Here is a 17,409-nt window from a genome sequence, read left to right on the forward strand (position 1 = left end):
AGGTTAAACTCTGTGAGTGGAACGCACACATCACAAAGTGGTTTCTGAGAATGATTCCCTCTAGTTTTTATATGAAGATATTTCCTTTTCTACCGTTGGCCCATAATCGCTTGAAATTTCCACTAGCAAATTCCAATAAAAGAGGGTTTCAAATCTGCTCTGTCTAAAGGAAGGTTCAACTCTGTGAGTTGAACACAAGCAACCCAAAGAAGTTACTGAGAATTCTTCCGTCTAGCATTAGAGGAAAAAATCCCGCTTCCAACGAAATCCTCAAGGAGGTCCAAATATCCACTTGCAGACTTTACAAACAGAGTGTTTCCAAACTTCTCTATGAAAAGAAAGGTTAAACTCTTTGAGTGGAACTCACACGTCACAAAGTGGTTTCTGAGAATGATTCTCTCTAGTTTTATACGATGATATTTCCTTTTCTACGGTTGGCTGCAAAGCGCTTGAAATCTCCACTTGCAAATTCCACAAAAATAGGTTTTCAAACGTGCTCTGTCTAAACGAAGGTTCAACTCTGTTAGTTGAACCCATGCAATTCGTAGAATTTACTGAGAATTCTTCTGTGTAGCATTAGATGAAGAAATCCCGCTTCCAATGAAATCCTCAAGGAGGTCCAAATATCCACTTGCAGACTTTACAAACAGAGTGTTTCCAAACTGCTCTATGCAAAGAAAGGTTAAACTCTGTGATTGTAACGCATACATCACAAAGTGGTTTCTGAGAATGATTCCCTCTAGTTTTTATATGAAGATATTTCTTGTTCTACTGTTGGCCCGAAATCGCTTGAAATCTCCACTTGCAAATTCCACAAAAAGAGGTTTTCAAATGTGCTCTGTCTAAACGAAGTTTCAACTCTGTGAGTTGAACACACGCAACCCAAAGAAGTTACTGAGAATTCTTCTGTCTAGCATCAGATGAAGAAATCCCGCTTCCAACGAAATCCTCAAGGAGGTCCAAATATCCACTTGCAGACTTTACAAACAGAGTGTTTCCAAACTGCTCTATGAAAAGAAAGGTTAAACTCTTTGAGTGGAACTCACACATCACAAAGTGGTTTCTGAGAATGATTCTCTCTAGTTTTTATACGAGGATATTTCCTTTTCTACGGTTGGCCCCAAATCGCTTGAAATCTCCAGTGCAAATTCCACAAAAAGAGGTTTTCAAATGTGCTCTGTCTAAACGAAGGTTCAACTCTGTTAGATGAACACATACAAATCAAAGATGTTACTGATAATTCTTCTGTGTAGCATTAGATGAAGAAATCCCGCTTCCAACGAAATCCTGAAAGAGGTCCCAATATCCACTTGCAGACTTTACAAACAGAGTGTTTCCAAACTGCTCTATGAAAAGAAAGGTTAAACTCTTTGAGTGGAACTCACACATCACAAAGTGGTTTCTGAGAATGATTCTCTCTAGTTTTTATACGAGGATATTTCCTTTTCTACAGTTGGCCCCAAATCGCTTGAAATCTCCACTTGCAAATTCCACAAAAAGAGGTTTTCAAATGTGCTCTGTCTAAAGAAAGGTTCAACTCTGTTAGATGAACACATACAAATCAAAGAAGTTACTGAGAATTCTTCTGTGTAGCATTAGATGATGAAATTCCTCTTCCAACGAAATCCTCAAAGAAACACAAATATCCATTTGCAGACTTTACAAACAGAGTGTTTCCAAACTGCTCTATGAAAAGAGAGGTTAAACTCTGTGAGTGGAACACACACATCAAAAAGTGGTTTCTGAGAATGATTCCCTCTAGTTTTTCTATGAAGATATTTCCTTTTCTACCGTTGGCCCGTAATCGCTTGAAATTTCCACTAGCAAATTCCAATAAAAGAGGGTTTCAAATCTGCTCTGTCTAAAGGAAGGTTCAACTCTGTGAGTTGAACACAAGAAACCCAAAGAAGTTACTGAGAATTCTTCGGTCTACTATTAGATGAAGAAATCCCGCTTCCAACGAAATCCTCAAGGAAGTCCAAATATCCACTTGCAGACTTTACAAACACAGTGTTTCCAAACTGCTCTATGCAAAGAAAGGTTAAACTCTGTGAGTGGAACGCACACATCACAACGTGGTTTCTGAGAATGATTCCCTCTAGATTTTGTGTGAAGTTATTTCCTTTTCTACCGCTGGCCCGAAATCGCTTGAAATCTCCACTTTCAAATTCCACAAAAAGAGGTTTTCAAATGTGCTCTGTCTAAACGAAGGTTCAACTCTGTTAGTTGAACACATGCAAATCGTAGAAGTTACTGAGAATTCTTCTGTGTAGCATTAGATGAAGAAATCCCTCTTCCAACGAAATCCTCAAAAAAGCACAAATATCCATTTGCAGACTTTACAAACAGAGTGTTTCCAAACTACTCTATGAAAAGACAGGTTAAACTCTGTGAGTGGAACGCACACATCACAATGTGGATTCTGAGAATGATTCCCTCTAGTTTTTATATGAAGATATTTCTTATTCTACCGTTGGCCCGAAATCGCTTGAAATCTCCTCTTGCAAATTCCACAAAAAGAGGTTTTCAAATCTGCTCTGTCTAAACGAAGGTTCAACTCTATTAGTTGAACACATGCAACTCGTAGAAGTTACTGAGAATTCTTCTGTGTAGCATTAGATGAAGAAATCCCGCTTCAAACGAAATCCTCAAGGTGGTCCAAATATCCACTTGCAGACTTCACAAACAGAGTGTTTCCAAACTGCTCTATGCAAAGAAAGGATAAACTCTGTGAGTGTAACGCACACATCACAACGTGGTTTCTGAGAATGATTCCCTCTAGTTTTTATAGGAAGATATTTCTTGTTCTATCGCTGGCCCGAAATCGATTGAAATCTCCACTTGCAAATTCCACAAAAAGAGGTTTTCAAATGTGCTCTGTCTAAACGAAGGTTCAACTCTGTGAGTTGAACACACGCAACCCAAAGAAGTTACTGAGAATTCTTCTGTCTAGCATCAGATGAAGAAATCCCGCTTCCAACGAAATCCTCAAGGAGGTCCCAATATCCCCTTGCAGACTTTACAAACAGAGTGTTTCCAAACTGCTCTATGAAAAGAAAGGTTAAACTCTTTGAGTGGAACTCACACATCACAAAGTGGTTTCTGAGAATGATTCTCTCTAGTTTTTTTATGAGGATATTTCCTTTTCTACGGTTGGCCCCAAATCGCTTGAAATCTCCACTTGCAAATTCCACAAAAAGAGGTTTTCAAATGTGCTCTGTCTAAAGGAAGGTTCAACTCTCTTAGTTGAACACATGCAAATCGTAGAAGTTACTGAGAATTCTTCTGTCTAGCATTAGATGAAGAAATCCCGCTTCCAACGAAATCCTCAAGGAGGTCCAAATATCCACTTGCAGACTTTACAAACAGAGTGTTTCCAAACTGCTCTATGAAAAGAAAGGTTAAACTCTTTGAGTGGAACTCACACATCACAAAGTGGTTTCTGAGAATGATTCCCTCTTGTTTTCATATGAAGATATTTCTTGTTCTACCGTTGGCCCGAAATCGCTTGAAATGTCCACTTGCAATTTCCACAAAAAGAGGTTTTCAAATGTGCTCTGTCTAAACGAAGGTTCAACTCTGTTAGATGAACACATGCAAATCGTAGAAGTTACTGAAAATTCTTCTGTGTAGCATTAGATGCAGAAATCCCGCTTCCAACGAAATCCTCAAAGAGGTCCAAATATCCACTTGCAGACTTTACAAACAGAGTGTTTCAAAACTGCTCTATGAAAAGAAAGGTTAAACCCTGTGAGTGGAACGCACACATCACAAAGTGGTTTCTGAGAATGATTCCCTCTAGTTTTTATGTGAAGATATTTCTAGTTCTACCGTTGGCCCGAAATCGCTTGAAATCTCCACTTCCAAATTCCACAAAAAGAGTTTTTCAAATGTGCTCTCTCGAAAGGAATGTTCAGCTCTGTGAGTTGAATACACGCAACCCAAAGAAGTTACTGAGAATTCTTTTGTCTAGCATTAGATGAAGAAATCCCGCTTCCAACGAAATCCTCAAGGAGGATCAAATATCCACTTGCCGACTTTACAAACAGAGTGTTTCCAAACTGCTCTATGCAAAGAAAGGTTAAACTCTGTGAGTGTAACGCATACATCACAAAGTGGTTTCTGAAAATGATTCCCTCTAGTTTTTATATGAAGATATTTCTTGTTCTACCGTTGGCCTGAAATCGCTTGAAATCTCCACTTGCAAATTCCACAAAAAGAGGTTTTCAAATGTGCTCTGTCTAAACGAAGGTTCAACTCTGTGAGTTGAACACACGCAACCCGAAGAAGTTACTGAGAATTCCTCTGTCTAGCATCAGATGAAGAAATCCCGCTTCCAACGAAATCCTCAAGGAGGTCCAAATATCCACTTGCAGACTTTACAGAGTGTTCCCAAACCGCTCTATGAAAAGAAAGGTTAAACTCTTTGAGTGGAACTCACACATCACAAAGTGGTTTCTGAGAATGATTCTCTCTAGTTTTTATACGAGGATATTTCCTTTTCTACGGTTGGCTGCAAAGCGCTTGAAATCTCCACTTGCAAATTCCACAAAAAGAGGTTTTCAAATGTGCTCTGTCTAAAGGAAGGTTCAACTCTGTTAGATGAACACATACAAATCAAAGAAGTTACTGAGAATTCTTCAGTGTAGCATTAGATGAAGAAATTCCTCTTCCAACGAAATCCTCAAAGAACCACAAATATCCATTTGCAGACTTTACAAACAGAGTGTTTCCAAACTGCTCTATGAAAAGAGAGGTTAAACTCTGTGAGTGGAACGCACACATCACAAAGTGGTTTCTGAGAATGATTCCCTCTAGTTTTTATATGAAGATATTTCCTTTTCTACCGTTGGCCCATAATCGCTTGAAATTTCCACTAGCAAATTCCAATAAAAGAGGGTTTCAAATCTGCTCTGTCTAAAGGAAGGTTCAACTCTGTGAGTTGAACACAAGCAACCCAAAGAAGTTACTGAGAATTCTTCCGTCTAGCATTAGAGGAAGAAATCCCGCTTCCAACGAAATCCTCAAGGAGGTCCAAATATCCACTTGCAGACTTTACAAACAGAGTGTTTCCAAACTTCTCTATGAAAAGAAAGGTTAAACTCTTTGAGTGGAACTCACACGTCACAAAGTGGTTTCTGAGAATGATTCTCTCTAGTTTTATACGATGATATTTCCTTTTCTACGGTTGGCTGCAAAGCGCTTGAAATCTCCACTTGCAAATTCCACAAAAAGAGGTTTTCAAACGTGCTCTGTCTAAACGAAGGTTCAACTCTGTTAGTTGAACACATGCAAATCGTAGAAGTTACTGAGAATTCTTCTGTGTAGCATTAGATGAAGAAATCCCGCTTCCAACGAAATGCTCAAGGAGGTCCAAATATCCACTTGCAGACTTTACAAACAGAGTGTTTCCAAACTGCTCTATGAAAAGAGAGGTTAAACTCTGTGAGTGTAACGCACACATCACAAAGTGGTTTCTGAGAATGATTTCCTCTAGTTTTTATATGAAGATATTTCTTGTTCGTTCGTTGGCCCGAAATCGCTTGAAATCTCCACTTGCAAATTCCACAAAAAGAGGTTTTCAAATGTGCTCTGTCTAAAGAAAGGTTCAACTCTGTTAGATGAACACATACAAATCAAAGTAGTTACTGAGAATTCTTCTGTGTAGCATTAGATGAAGAAATCCCGCTTCCAACGAAATCCTCAAGGAGGTCCAAATATCCACTTGCAGACTTTACAAACAGAGTGTTTCCAAACTGCTCTATGAAAAGAAAGGTTAAACTCTTTGAGTGGAACTCACACATCACAAAGTGGTTTCTGAGAATGATTCTCTCTAGTTTTTATACGAGGATATTTCCTTTTCTACGGTTGGCCCCAAATCGCTTGAAATCTCCAGTGCAAATTCCACAAAAAGAGGTTTTCAAATGTGCTCTGTCTAAACGAAGGTTCAACTCTGTTAGATGAACACATACAAATCAAAGATGTTACTGAGAATTCTTCTGTGTAGCATTAGATGAAGAAATCCCGCTTCCAAAGAAATCACGAAAGAGGTCCCAATATCCACTTGCAGACTTTACAAACAGAGTGTTTCCAAACTGCTCTATGAAAAGAAAGGTTAAACTCTTTGAGTGGAACTCACACATCACAAAGTGTTTTCTGAGAATGATTCTCTATAGTTTTTATACGAGGATATTTCCTTTTCTACAGTTGGCCCCAAATCGCTTGAAATCTCCACTTTCAAATTCCACAAAAAGAGGTTTTCAAATGTGCTCTGTCTAAAGAAAGGTTCAACTCTGTTAGATGAACACATACAAATCAAAGAAGTTACTGAGAATTCTTCTGTGTAGCATTAGATGATGAAATTCCTCTTCCAACGAAATCCTCAAAGAAACACAAATATCCATTTGCAGACTTTACAAACAGAGTGTTTCCAAACTGCTCTATGAAAAGAGAGGTTAAACTCTGTGAGTGGAACACACACATCAAAAAGTGGTTTCTGAGAATGATTCCCTCTAGTTTTTCTATGAAGATATTTCCTTTTCTACCGTTGGCCCGTAATCGCTTGAAATTTCCACTAGCAAATTTCAATAAAAGAGGGTTTCAAATCTGCTCTGTCTAAAGAAAGGTTCAACTCTGTGAGTTGAACACAAGCAACCCAAAGAAATTACTGAGAATTCTTCGGTCTAGCATTAGATGAAGAAATCCCGCTTCCAACGAAATCCTCAAGGAGGTCCAAATATCCACTTGCAGACTTTACAAACACAGTGTTTCCAAACTGCTCTATGCAAAGAAAGGTTAAACTCTGTGAGTGTAACGCCCACATCACAAAGTGGTTTCTGAGAATGATTCCCTCTAGTTTTTATATGAAGATATTTCTTGTTCTACCGTTGGCCCGAAATCGCTTGAAATCTCCACTTGCAAATTCCACAAAAAGAGGTTTTCAAATGTGCTCTGTCTAAAAGAAGGTTCAACTCTGTGAGTTGAACACATGCAACCCAAAGAAGTTACTGAGAATTCTTCTGTCTAGCATCAGATGAAGAAATCCCGCTTCCAACGAAATCCTCAAAGCGGTCCAAATATCCACTTGCAGACTTTACAAACAGAGTGTTCCCAAACTGCTCTATGAAAAGAAAGGTTAAACTCTGTGAGTGTAAAGCACACATCACAAAGTGGTTTCTGAGAATGATTCCCTCTAGTTTTTATATGAAGATATTTCTTGTTCTACCGTTGGCCCGAAATCGCTTGAAATCTCCCCTTGCAAATTCCACAAAAAGAGGTTTTCAAATGTGGCCTGTCTAAAGGAAGGTTCAACTCTGTGAGTTGAACACACGCAACCCAAAGAAGTTACTGAGAATTCTTCTGTCTAGCATCAGATGAAGAAATCCCGCTTCCAACGAAATCCTCAAGGAGGTCCAAATATCCACTTGCAGACTTTACGAACAGAGTGTTCCCAAACTGCTCTATGAAAAGAAAGGTTAAACTCTTTGAGTGGAACTCACACATCACAAAGTGGTTTCTGAGAATGATTCTCTCTAGTTTTTATACGAGGATATTTCCTTTTCTACGGTTGGCCCCAAATCGCTTGAAATCTCAACTTGCAAATTCCACAAAAAGAGGTTTTCAAATGTGCTCTGTCTAAAGGAAGGTTCAACTCTCTTAGTTGAACACATGCAAATCGTAGAAGTTACTGAGAATTCTTCTGTGTAGCATTAGATGAAGAAATCCCTCTTCCAACGAAATCCTCAAAGAGGTCCCAATATCCACTTGCAGACTTTACAAACAGAGTGTTTCCAAACTGCTCTATGAAAAGAAAGGTTAAACTCTGTGAGTGGAATGCACACATCACAACGTGGTTTCTGAGAATGATTCCCTCTAGATTTTATGTGAACTTATTTCCTTTTCTACCGCTGTCCCGAAATCGCTTGAAATCTCCACTTGCAAATTCCACAAAAAGAGGTTTTCATATGTGCTCTGTCTAAAGGAAGGTTCAACTCTGTTAGATGAACACATACAAATCAAAGAAGTTACTGAGAATTCTTCTGTGTAGCATTAGATGAAGAAATCCCTCTTCCAACGAAATCCTCAAAGAAGCACAAATATCCACTTGAAGACTTTACAAAGAGTGTTTCCAAACTGCTCTATGAAAAGAGAGGTTAAACTCTGTGAGTGGAACGCACACATCACAAAGTGGTTTCTGAGAATGATTCCCTCTAGTTTTTATACGAGGGTATTTCCTTTTCTACGGTTGGCCCCAAATCGCTTGAAATCTCCACTTGCAGATTCCACAAAAAGAGGTTTTCAAATGTGCTCTGTCTAAAGGAAGGTTCAACCCTCTTAGTTGAACACATGCAAATCGTAGAAGTTACTGAGAATTCTTCTGTCTAGCATTAGATGAAGAAATCCCGCTTCCAACGAAATCCTCAAGGAGGTCCAAATATCCACTTGCAGACTTTACAAACAGAGTGTTTCCAAACTGCTCTATGAAAAGAAAGGTTAAACTCTTTGAGTGGAACTCACACATCTCAAAGTGGTTTCTGAGAATGATTCTCTCTAGTTTTTATACGAGGATATTTCCTTTTGTACGGTTGGCTGCAAAGCCCTTGAAATCTCCTCTTGCAAATTCCACAAAAAGAGGTTTTCAAATGTGCTCTCTCTAAACGAAGGTTCAACTCTATTAGTTGAACACATGCAAATCGTAGAAGTTACTGAGAATTCTTCTGTGTAGCATTAGATGAAGAAATCCCGCTTCAAACGAAATCCTCAAGGTGGTCCAAATATCCACTTGCAGACTTCACAAACAGAGTGTTTCCAAACTGCTCTATGCAAAGAAAGGTTAAACTCTGTGAGTGTAACGCACACATCACAAAGTGGTTTCTGAGAATGATTCCCTCTAGTTTTTATATGAAGATATTTCTTGTTCTACCGTTGGCCCGAAATCGCTTGAAATCTCCACTTGCAAATTCCACAAAAAGAGGTTTTCAAATGTGCTCTGTCTAAACGAACGTTCAACTCTGTGAGTTGAACACACGCAACCCAAAGAAGTTACTGAGAATTCTTTTGTCTAGCATTAGATGAAGAAATCCCGCTTCCAACGAAATCCTCAAGGAGGATCAAATATCCACTTGCAGACTTTACAAACAGAGTGCTTCCAAACTGCTCTATGCAAAGAAAGGTTAAACTCTGTGAGTGTAACGCACACATCACAAAGTGGTTTCTGAGAATGATTCCCTCTAATTTTTATATGAAGATATTTCTTGTTCTACCGTTGGCCCGAAATCGCTTGAAATCTCCACTTGCAAATTCCACAAAAAGAGGTTTTCAAATGTGCTCTGTCTAAACGAAGGTTCAACTCTGTGAGTTGAACACACGCAACCCAAAGAAGTTACTGAGAATTCTTCTGTGTAGCATCAGATGAAGAAATCCCGCTTCCAACGAAATCCTCAAGGAGGTCCAAATATCCACTTGCAGACTTCACAAACAGAGTGTTCCCAAACTGCTCTATGAAAAGAAAGGTTAAACTCTTTGAGTGGAACTCACACATCACAAAGTGGTTTCTGAGAATGATTCTCTCTAGTTTTTATACGAGGATATTTCCTTTTCCACGGTTGGCCCCAAATCGCTTGAAATCTCCACTTGCAAATTCCACAAAAAGAGGTTTTCAAATGTGCTCTGTCTAAAGGAAGGTTCAACTCTCTTAGTTGAACACATGCAAATCGTAGAAGTTACTGAGAATTCTTCTGTGTGGCATTAGATGAAGAAATCCCTCTTCCAATGAAATCCTCAAAGAAGCACAAATATCCATTTGCAGACTTTACAAACAGAGTGTTTCCAAACTGCTCTATGAAAAGAGAGGTTAAACTCTGTGAGTGGAACGCACACATCACAAAGTGGTTTCTGAGAATGATTCCCTCTAGTTTTTATATGAAGATATTTCTTGTTCTACCGTTGGCCCGAAATCGCTTGAAATCTCCACTTCCAAATTCCACAAAAAGAGGTTTTCAAATGTGCTCTGTCTAAAGGAAGGTTCAACTCTGTGAGTTGAACACACGCAACCCAAAGAAGTTACTGAGAATTCTTTTGTCTAGCATTAGATGAAGAAATCCCTCTTCCAACGAAATCCTCAAGGGGGTCCAAATATCCACTTGCAGACTTTACAAACAGAGTGTTTCCAAACTGCTCTATGCAAAGAAAGGTTAAACTCTGTGTGTGTAACGCACACATCACAAAGTGGTTTCTGAGAATGATTCCCTCTAGTTTTTATATGAAGATATTTCTTGTTCTACCGTTGGCCCGAAATCGCTTGAAATCTCCACTTGCAAATTCCACAAAAAGAGGTTTTCAAATGTGCTCTGTCTAAACGAACGTTCAACTCTGTGAGTTGAACACACGCAACCCAAAGAAGTTACTGAGAATTCTTCTGTCTAGCATCAGATGAAGAAATCCCGCTTCCAACGAAATCCTAAAGGAGGTCCAAATATCCACTTGCAGACTTTACAAACAGAGAGTTTCCAAACTGCTCTATGAAAAGAAAGGTTAAACTCTTTGAGTGGAACTCACACATCACAAAGTGGTTTCTGAGAATGATTCTCTCTAGTTTTTATACGAGGATATTTCCTTTTCTACGGTTGGCCCCAAATCGCTTGAAATCTCCACTTGCAAATTCCACAAAAAGAGGTTTTCAAATGTGCTCTGTCTAAAGGAAGGTTCAACTCTCTTAGTTGAACACATGCAAATCGTAGAAGTTACCGAGAATTCTTCTGTGTAGCATTAGATGAAGAAATCGCGCTTCCAACGAAATCCTCAAAGAGGTCCCAATATCCACTTGCAGACTTTACAAACAGAGTGTTTCCAAACTGCTCTATGAAAAGAAAGGTTAAACTCTGTGAGTGGAACGCACACATCACAACGTGGTTTCTGAGAATGATTCCCTCTAGATTTTATGTGAAGTTATTTCCTTTTCTACCGCTGGCCCGAAATCGCTTCAAATGTCCACTTGCAGATTCCACTAAAAGAGGTTTTCATATGTGCTCTGTCTAAAGGAAGGTTCAACTCTGTTAGATGAACACATACAAATCAAAGAAGTTACTGAGAATTCTTCTGTGTAGCATTAGATGAAGAAATCCCTCTTCCAACGAAATCCTCAAAGAAGCACAAATATCCACTTGCAGACTTTACAAACAGAGTGTTTCCAAACTGCTCTATGAAAAGAGAGGTTAAACTCTGTGAGTGGAACGCACACATCACAAAGTGGTTTCTGAGAATGATTCCCTCTAGTTTTTATACGAGGGTATTTCCTTTTCTACGGTTGGCCCCAAATCGCTTGAAATCTCCACTTGCAGATTCCACAAAAAGAGGTTTTCAAATGGGCTCTGTCTAAAGGAAGGTTCAACTCTCTTAGTTGAACACATGCAAATCGTAGAAGTTACTGAGAATTCTTCTGTCTAGCATTAAACGAAGAAATCCCGCTTCCAACGAAATCCTCAAGGAGGTCCAAATATCCACTTGCAGACTTTACAAACAGAGTGTTTCCAAACTGCTCTATGAAAAGAAAGGTTAAACTCTTTGAGTGGAACTCACACATCACAAAGTGGTTTCTGAGAGTGATTCTCTCTAGTTTTTATACGAGGATATTTCCTTTTCTACGGTTGGCTGCAAAGCGCTTGAAATCTCCTCTTGCAAATTCCACAAAAAGAGGTTTTCAAATGTGCTCTGTCTAAACGAAGGTTCAACTGTATTAGTTGAACACATGCAAATCGTAGAAGTTACTGAGAATTCTTCTGTGTAGCATTAGATGAAGAAATCCCGCTTCAAACGAAATCCTCAAGGTGGTCCAAATATCCACTTGCAGACTTCACAAACAGAGTGTTTCCAAACTGCTCTATGCAAAGAAAGGTTAAACTCTGTGAGTGTAAAGCACACATCACAAAGTGGTTTCTGAGAATGATTCCCTCTAGTTTTTATATGAAGATATTTCTTGTTCTACCGTTGGCCCGAAATCGCTTGAAATCTCCACTTGCAAATTCCACAAAAAGAGGTTTTCAAATGTGCTCTGTCTAAACGAACGTTCAACTCTGTGAGTTGAACACACGCAACCCAAAGAAGTTACTGAGAATTCTTTTGTCTAGCATTAGATGAAGAAATCCCGCTTCCAACGAAATCCTCAAGGAGGATCAAATATCCACTTGCAGACTTTACAAACGGAGTGCTTCCAAACTGCTCTATGCAAAGAAAGGTTAAACTCTGTGAGTGTAACGCACACATCACAAAGTGGTTTCTGAGAATGATTCCCTCTACTTTTTATATGAAGATATTTCTTGTTCTACCGTTGCCCCGAAATCGCTTGAAATCTCCACTTGCAAATTCCACAAAAAGAGGTTTTCAAATGTGCTCTGTCTAAACGAAGGTTCAACTCTGTGAGTTGAACACACGCAACCCAAAGAAGTTACTGAGAATTCTTCTGTGTAGCATCAGATGAAGAAATCCCGCTTCCAACGAAATCCTCAAGGAGGTCCAAATATCCACTTGCAGACTTCACAAACAGAGTGTTCCCAAACTGCTCTATGAAAAGAAAGGTTAAACTCTTTGAGTGGAACTCACACATCACAAAGTGGTTTCTGAGAATGATTCTCTCTAGTTTTTATACGAGGATATTTCCTTTTCCACGGTTGGCCCCAAATCGCTTGAAATCTCCACTTGCAAATTCCACAAAAAGAGGTTTTCAAATGTGCTCTGTCTAAAGGAAGGTTCAACTCTCTTAGTTGAACACATGCAAATCGTAGAAGTTACTGAGAATTCTTCTGTGTGGCATTAGATGAAGAAATCCCTCTTCCAACGAAATCCTCAAAGAAGCACAAATATCCATTTGCAGACTTTACAAACAGAGTGTTTCCAAACTGCTCTATGAAAAGAGAGGTTAAACTCTGTGAGTGGAACTCACACGTCACAAAGTGGTTTCTGAGAATGATTCCCTCTAGTTTTTATAGGAAGATATTTCTTGTTCTACCGTTGGCCCGAAATCGCTTGAAATCTCCACTTGCAAATTCCACAAAAAGAGGTTTTCAAATCTGCTCTGTCTAAACGAAGGTTCAACTCTGTGAGTTGAACACACGCAACCCAAAGAAGTTACTGAGAATTCTTCTGTCTAGCATCAGATGAAGAAATCCGGCTTCCAACGAAATCCTCAAGGAGGTCCAAATATCCACTTGCAGACTTTACGAACAGAGTGTTCCCAAAGTGCTCTATGAAAAGAAAGGTTAAACTCTTTGAGTGGAACTCACACATCACAAAGTGGTTTCTGAGAATGATTCTCTCTAGTTTTTATACGAGGATATTTCCTTTTCTACGGTTGGCCCCAAATCGCTTGAAATCTCAACTTGCAAATTCCACAAAAAGAGGTTTTCAAATGTGCTCTGTCTAAAGGAAGGTTCAACTCTCTTAGTTGAACTCATGCAAATCGTAGAAGTTACTGAGAATTCTTCTGTGTAGCATTAGATGAAGAAATCCCGCTTCCAACGAAATCCTCAAAGAGGTCCCAATATCCACTTGCAGACTTTACAAACAGAGTGTTTCCAAACTGCTCTATGAAAAGAAAGGTTAAACTCTGTGAGAGGAATGCACACATCACAACGTGGTTTCTGAGAATGATTCCCTCTAGATTTTATGTGAACTTATTTCCTTTTCTACCGCTGGCCCGAAATCGCTTGAAATCTCCACTTGCAAATTCCACAAAAAGAGGTTTTCATATGTGCTCTGTCTAAAGGAAGGTTCAACTCTGTTAGATGAACACATACAAATCAAAGAAGTTACTGAGAATTCTTCTGTGTAGCATTAGCTGAAGAAATCCCTCTTCCAACGAAATCCTCAAAGAAGCACAAATATCCACTTGAAGACTTTACAAACAGAGTGTTTCCAAACTGCTCTATGAAAAGAGAGGTTAAACTCTGTGAGTGGAACGCACACATCACAAAGTGGTTTATGAGAATGATTCCCTCTATTTTTTATACGAGGGTATTTCCTTTTCTACTGTTGGCCCCAAATCGCTTGAAATCTCCACTTGCAGATTCCACAAAAAGAGGTTTTCAAATGGGCTCTGTCTAAAGGAAGGTTCAACTCTTTTAGTTGAACACATGCAAATCGAAGAAGTTACTGATAATTCTTCTGTGTAGCATTAGATGAAGAACTCCCGCTTCCAATGAAATCCTCAAGGAGGTCCAAATATCCACTTGCAGACTTTACAAACAGAGTGTTTCCAAACTGCTCTATGAAAAGAAAGGTTAAACTCTGTGAGTGTAACGCACACATCACAAAGTGGTTTCTGAGAATGATTCCCTCTAGTTTTTATATGAAGATATTTCTTGTTCTACCGTTGGCCCGAAATCGCTTGAAATCTCCACTTCCAAATTCCACAAAAAGAGGTTTTCAAATGTGCTCTGTCTAAAGGAAGGTTCAACTCTGTGAGTTGAACACACGCAACCCAAAGAAGTTACTGAGAATTCTTTTGTCTAGCATTAGATGAAGAAATCCCGCTTCCAACGAAATCCTCAAGGGGGTCCAAATATCCACTTGCAGACTTTACAAACAGTGTGTTTCCAAGCTGCTCTATGGAAAGAAAGGTTAAACTCTGTGAGTGTAACGCACACATCACAAAGTGGTTTCTGAGAATGATTCCCTCTAGTTTTTATATGAAGATATTTCTTGTTCTACCGTTGGCCCGAAATCGCTTGAAATCTCCACTTGCAAATTCCACAAAAAGAGGTTTTCAAATGTGCTCTGTCTAAACGAAGGTTCAACCCTGTGAGTTGAACACACGCAACCCAAAGAAGTTACTGAGAATTCTTCTGTCTAGCATCAGATGAAGAAATCCCGCTTCCAACGAAATCCTAAAGGAGGTCCAAATATCCACTTGCAGACTTTACAAACAGAGTGTTCCCAAATTGCTCTATGAAAAGAAAGGTTAAACTCTTTGAGTGGAACTCACACATCACAAAGTGGTTTCTTAGAATGATTCTCTCTAGTTTTTATACGAGGATATTTCCTTTTCTACAGTTGGCCCCAAATCGCTTGAAATCTCCACTTGCAAATTCCACAAAAAGAGGTTTTCACATGTGCTCTGTCTAAAGGAAGGTTCAACTCTCTTAGTTGAACACATGCAAATCGTAGAAGTTACTGAGAATTCTTCTGTGTAGCATTAGATGAAGAAATCACGCTTCCAACGAAATCCTCAAAGAGGTCCCAATATCCACTTGCAGACTTTACAAACAGAGTGTTTCCAAACTGCTCTATGAAAAGAAAGGTTAAACTCTGTGAGTGGAACGCACACATCACAACGTGGTTTCTGAGAATGATTCCCTCTAGATTTTATGTGAAGTTATTTCCTTTTCAACCGCTGGCCCGAAATCGCTTCAAATGTCCACTTGCAGATTCCACTAAAAGAGGTTTTCATATGTGCTCTGTCTAAAGGAAGGTTCAACTCTGTTAGATGAACACATACAAATCAAAGAAGTTACTGAGAATTCTTCTGTGTAGCATTAGATGAAGAAATCCCGCTTCCAACGAAATCCTCAAGGAGGTCCAAATATCCACTTGCAGACTTTACAAACAGAGTGTTTCCAAACTGCTCTATGAAAAGAAAGGTTAAACTCTTTGAGTGGAACTTACACATCACAAAGTGGTTTCTGAGAATGATTCTCTCTAGTTTTTATACGAGGATATTTCCTTTTCTACGGTTGGCTGCAAAGCGCTTGAAATCTCCTCTTGCAAATTCCACAAAAAGAGGTTTTCAAATGTGCTCTGTCTAAACGAAGGTTCAACTCTATTAGTTGAACACATGCAAATCGTAGAAGTTACTGAGAATTCTTCTGTGTAGCATTAGATGAAGAAATCCCGCTTCAAACGAAATCCTCAAGGTGGTCCAAATATCCACTTGCAGACTTCACAAACAGAGTGTTTCCAAACTGCTCTATGCAAAGAAAGGTTAAACTCTGTGAGTGTAACGCACACATCACAAAGTGGTTTCTGAGAATGATTCCCTCTAGTTTTTATATGAAGATATTTCTTGTTCTACCGTTGGCCCGAAATCGCTTGAAATCTCCACTTGCAAATTCCACAAAAAGAGGTTTTCAAATGTGCTCTGTCTAAACGAACGTTCAACTCTGTGAGTTGAACACACGCAACCCAAAGAAGTTACTGAGAATTCTTTTGTCTAGCATTAGATGAAGAAATCCCGCTTCCAAAGAAATCCTCAAGGAGGATCAAATATCCACTTGCAGACTTTACAAACAGAGTGTTTCCAAACTGCTCTATGCAAAGAAAGGTTAAACTCTGTGAGTGTAACGCACACATCACAAAGTGGTTTCTGAGAATGATTCCCTCTAATTTTTATATGAAGATATTTCTTGTTCTACCGTTGGCCCGAAATCGCTTGAAATCTCCACTTGCAAATTCCACAAAAAGAGGTTTTCAAATGTGCTCTGTCTAAACGAAGGTTCAACTCTGTGAGTTGAACACACGCAACCCAAAGAAGTTACTGAGAATTCTTCTGTGTAGCATCAGATGAAGAAATCCCGCTTCCAACGAAATCCTCAAGGTGGTCCAAATATCCACTTGCAGACTTCACAAACAGAGTGTTCCCAAACTGCTCTATGAAAAGAAAGGTTAAACTCTTTGAGTGGAACTCACACATCACAAAGTGGTTTCTGAGAAAGATTCTCTCTAGTTTTTATACGAGGATATTTCCTTTTCCACGGTTGGCCCCAAATCGCTTGAAATCTCCACTTGCAAATTCCACAAAAAGAGGTTTTCAAATGTGCTCTGTCTAAAGGAAGGTTCAACTCTCTTAGTTGAACACATGCAAATCGTAGAAGTTACTGAGAATTCTTCTGTGTGGCATTAGATGAAGAAATCCCTCTTCCAACGAAATCCTCAAAGAAGCACAAATATCCATTTGCAGACTTTACAAACAGAGTGTTTCCAAACTGCTCTATGAAAAGAGAGGTTAAACTCTGTGAGTGGAACGCACACATCACAAAGCGGTTTCTGAGAATGATTCCCTCTAGTTTTCATATGAAGATATTTCTTGTTCTACCGTTGGCCCGAAATCGCTTGAAATCTCCACTTTCCAATTCCACAAAAAGAGGTTTTCAAATGTGCTCTCTCTAAAGGAAGGTTCAACTCTGTGAGTTGAACACACGCAACCCAAAGAAGTTACTGAGAATTCTTTTGTCTAGCATTAGATGAAGAAATCCCGCTTCCAACGAAATCCTCAAGGGGGTCCAAATATCCACTTGCAGACTTTACAAACAGAGTGTTTCCAAACTGCTCTATGCAAAGAAAGGTTAAACTCTGTGAGTGTAACGCACACATCACAAAGTGGTTTCTGAGAATGATTCCCTCTAGTTTTTATATGAAGAT

This window comes from Gorilla gorilla, chromosome 2 (genome assembly GCF_029281585.2).
Source record: "Gorilla gorilla gorilla isolate KB3781 chromosome 2, NHGRI_mGorGor1-v2.1_pri, whole genome shotgun sequence".
Classification (NCBI taxonomy): domain Eukaryota; kingdom Metazoa; phylum Chordata; class Mammalia; order Primates; family Hominidae; genus Gorilla; species Gorilla gorilla.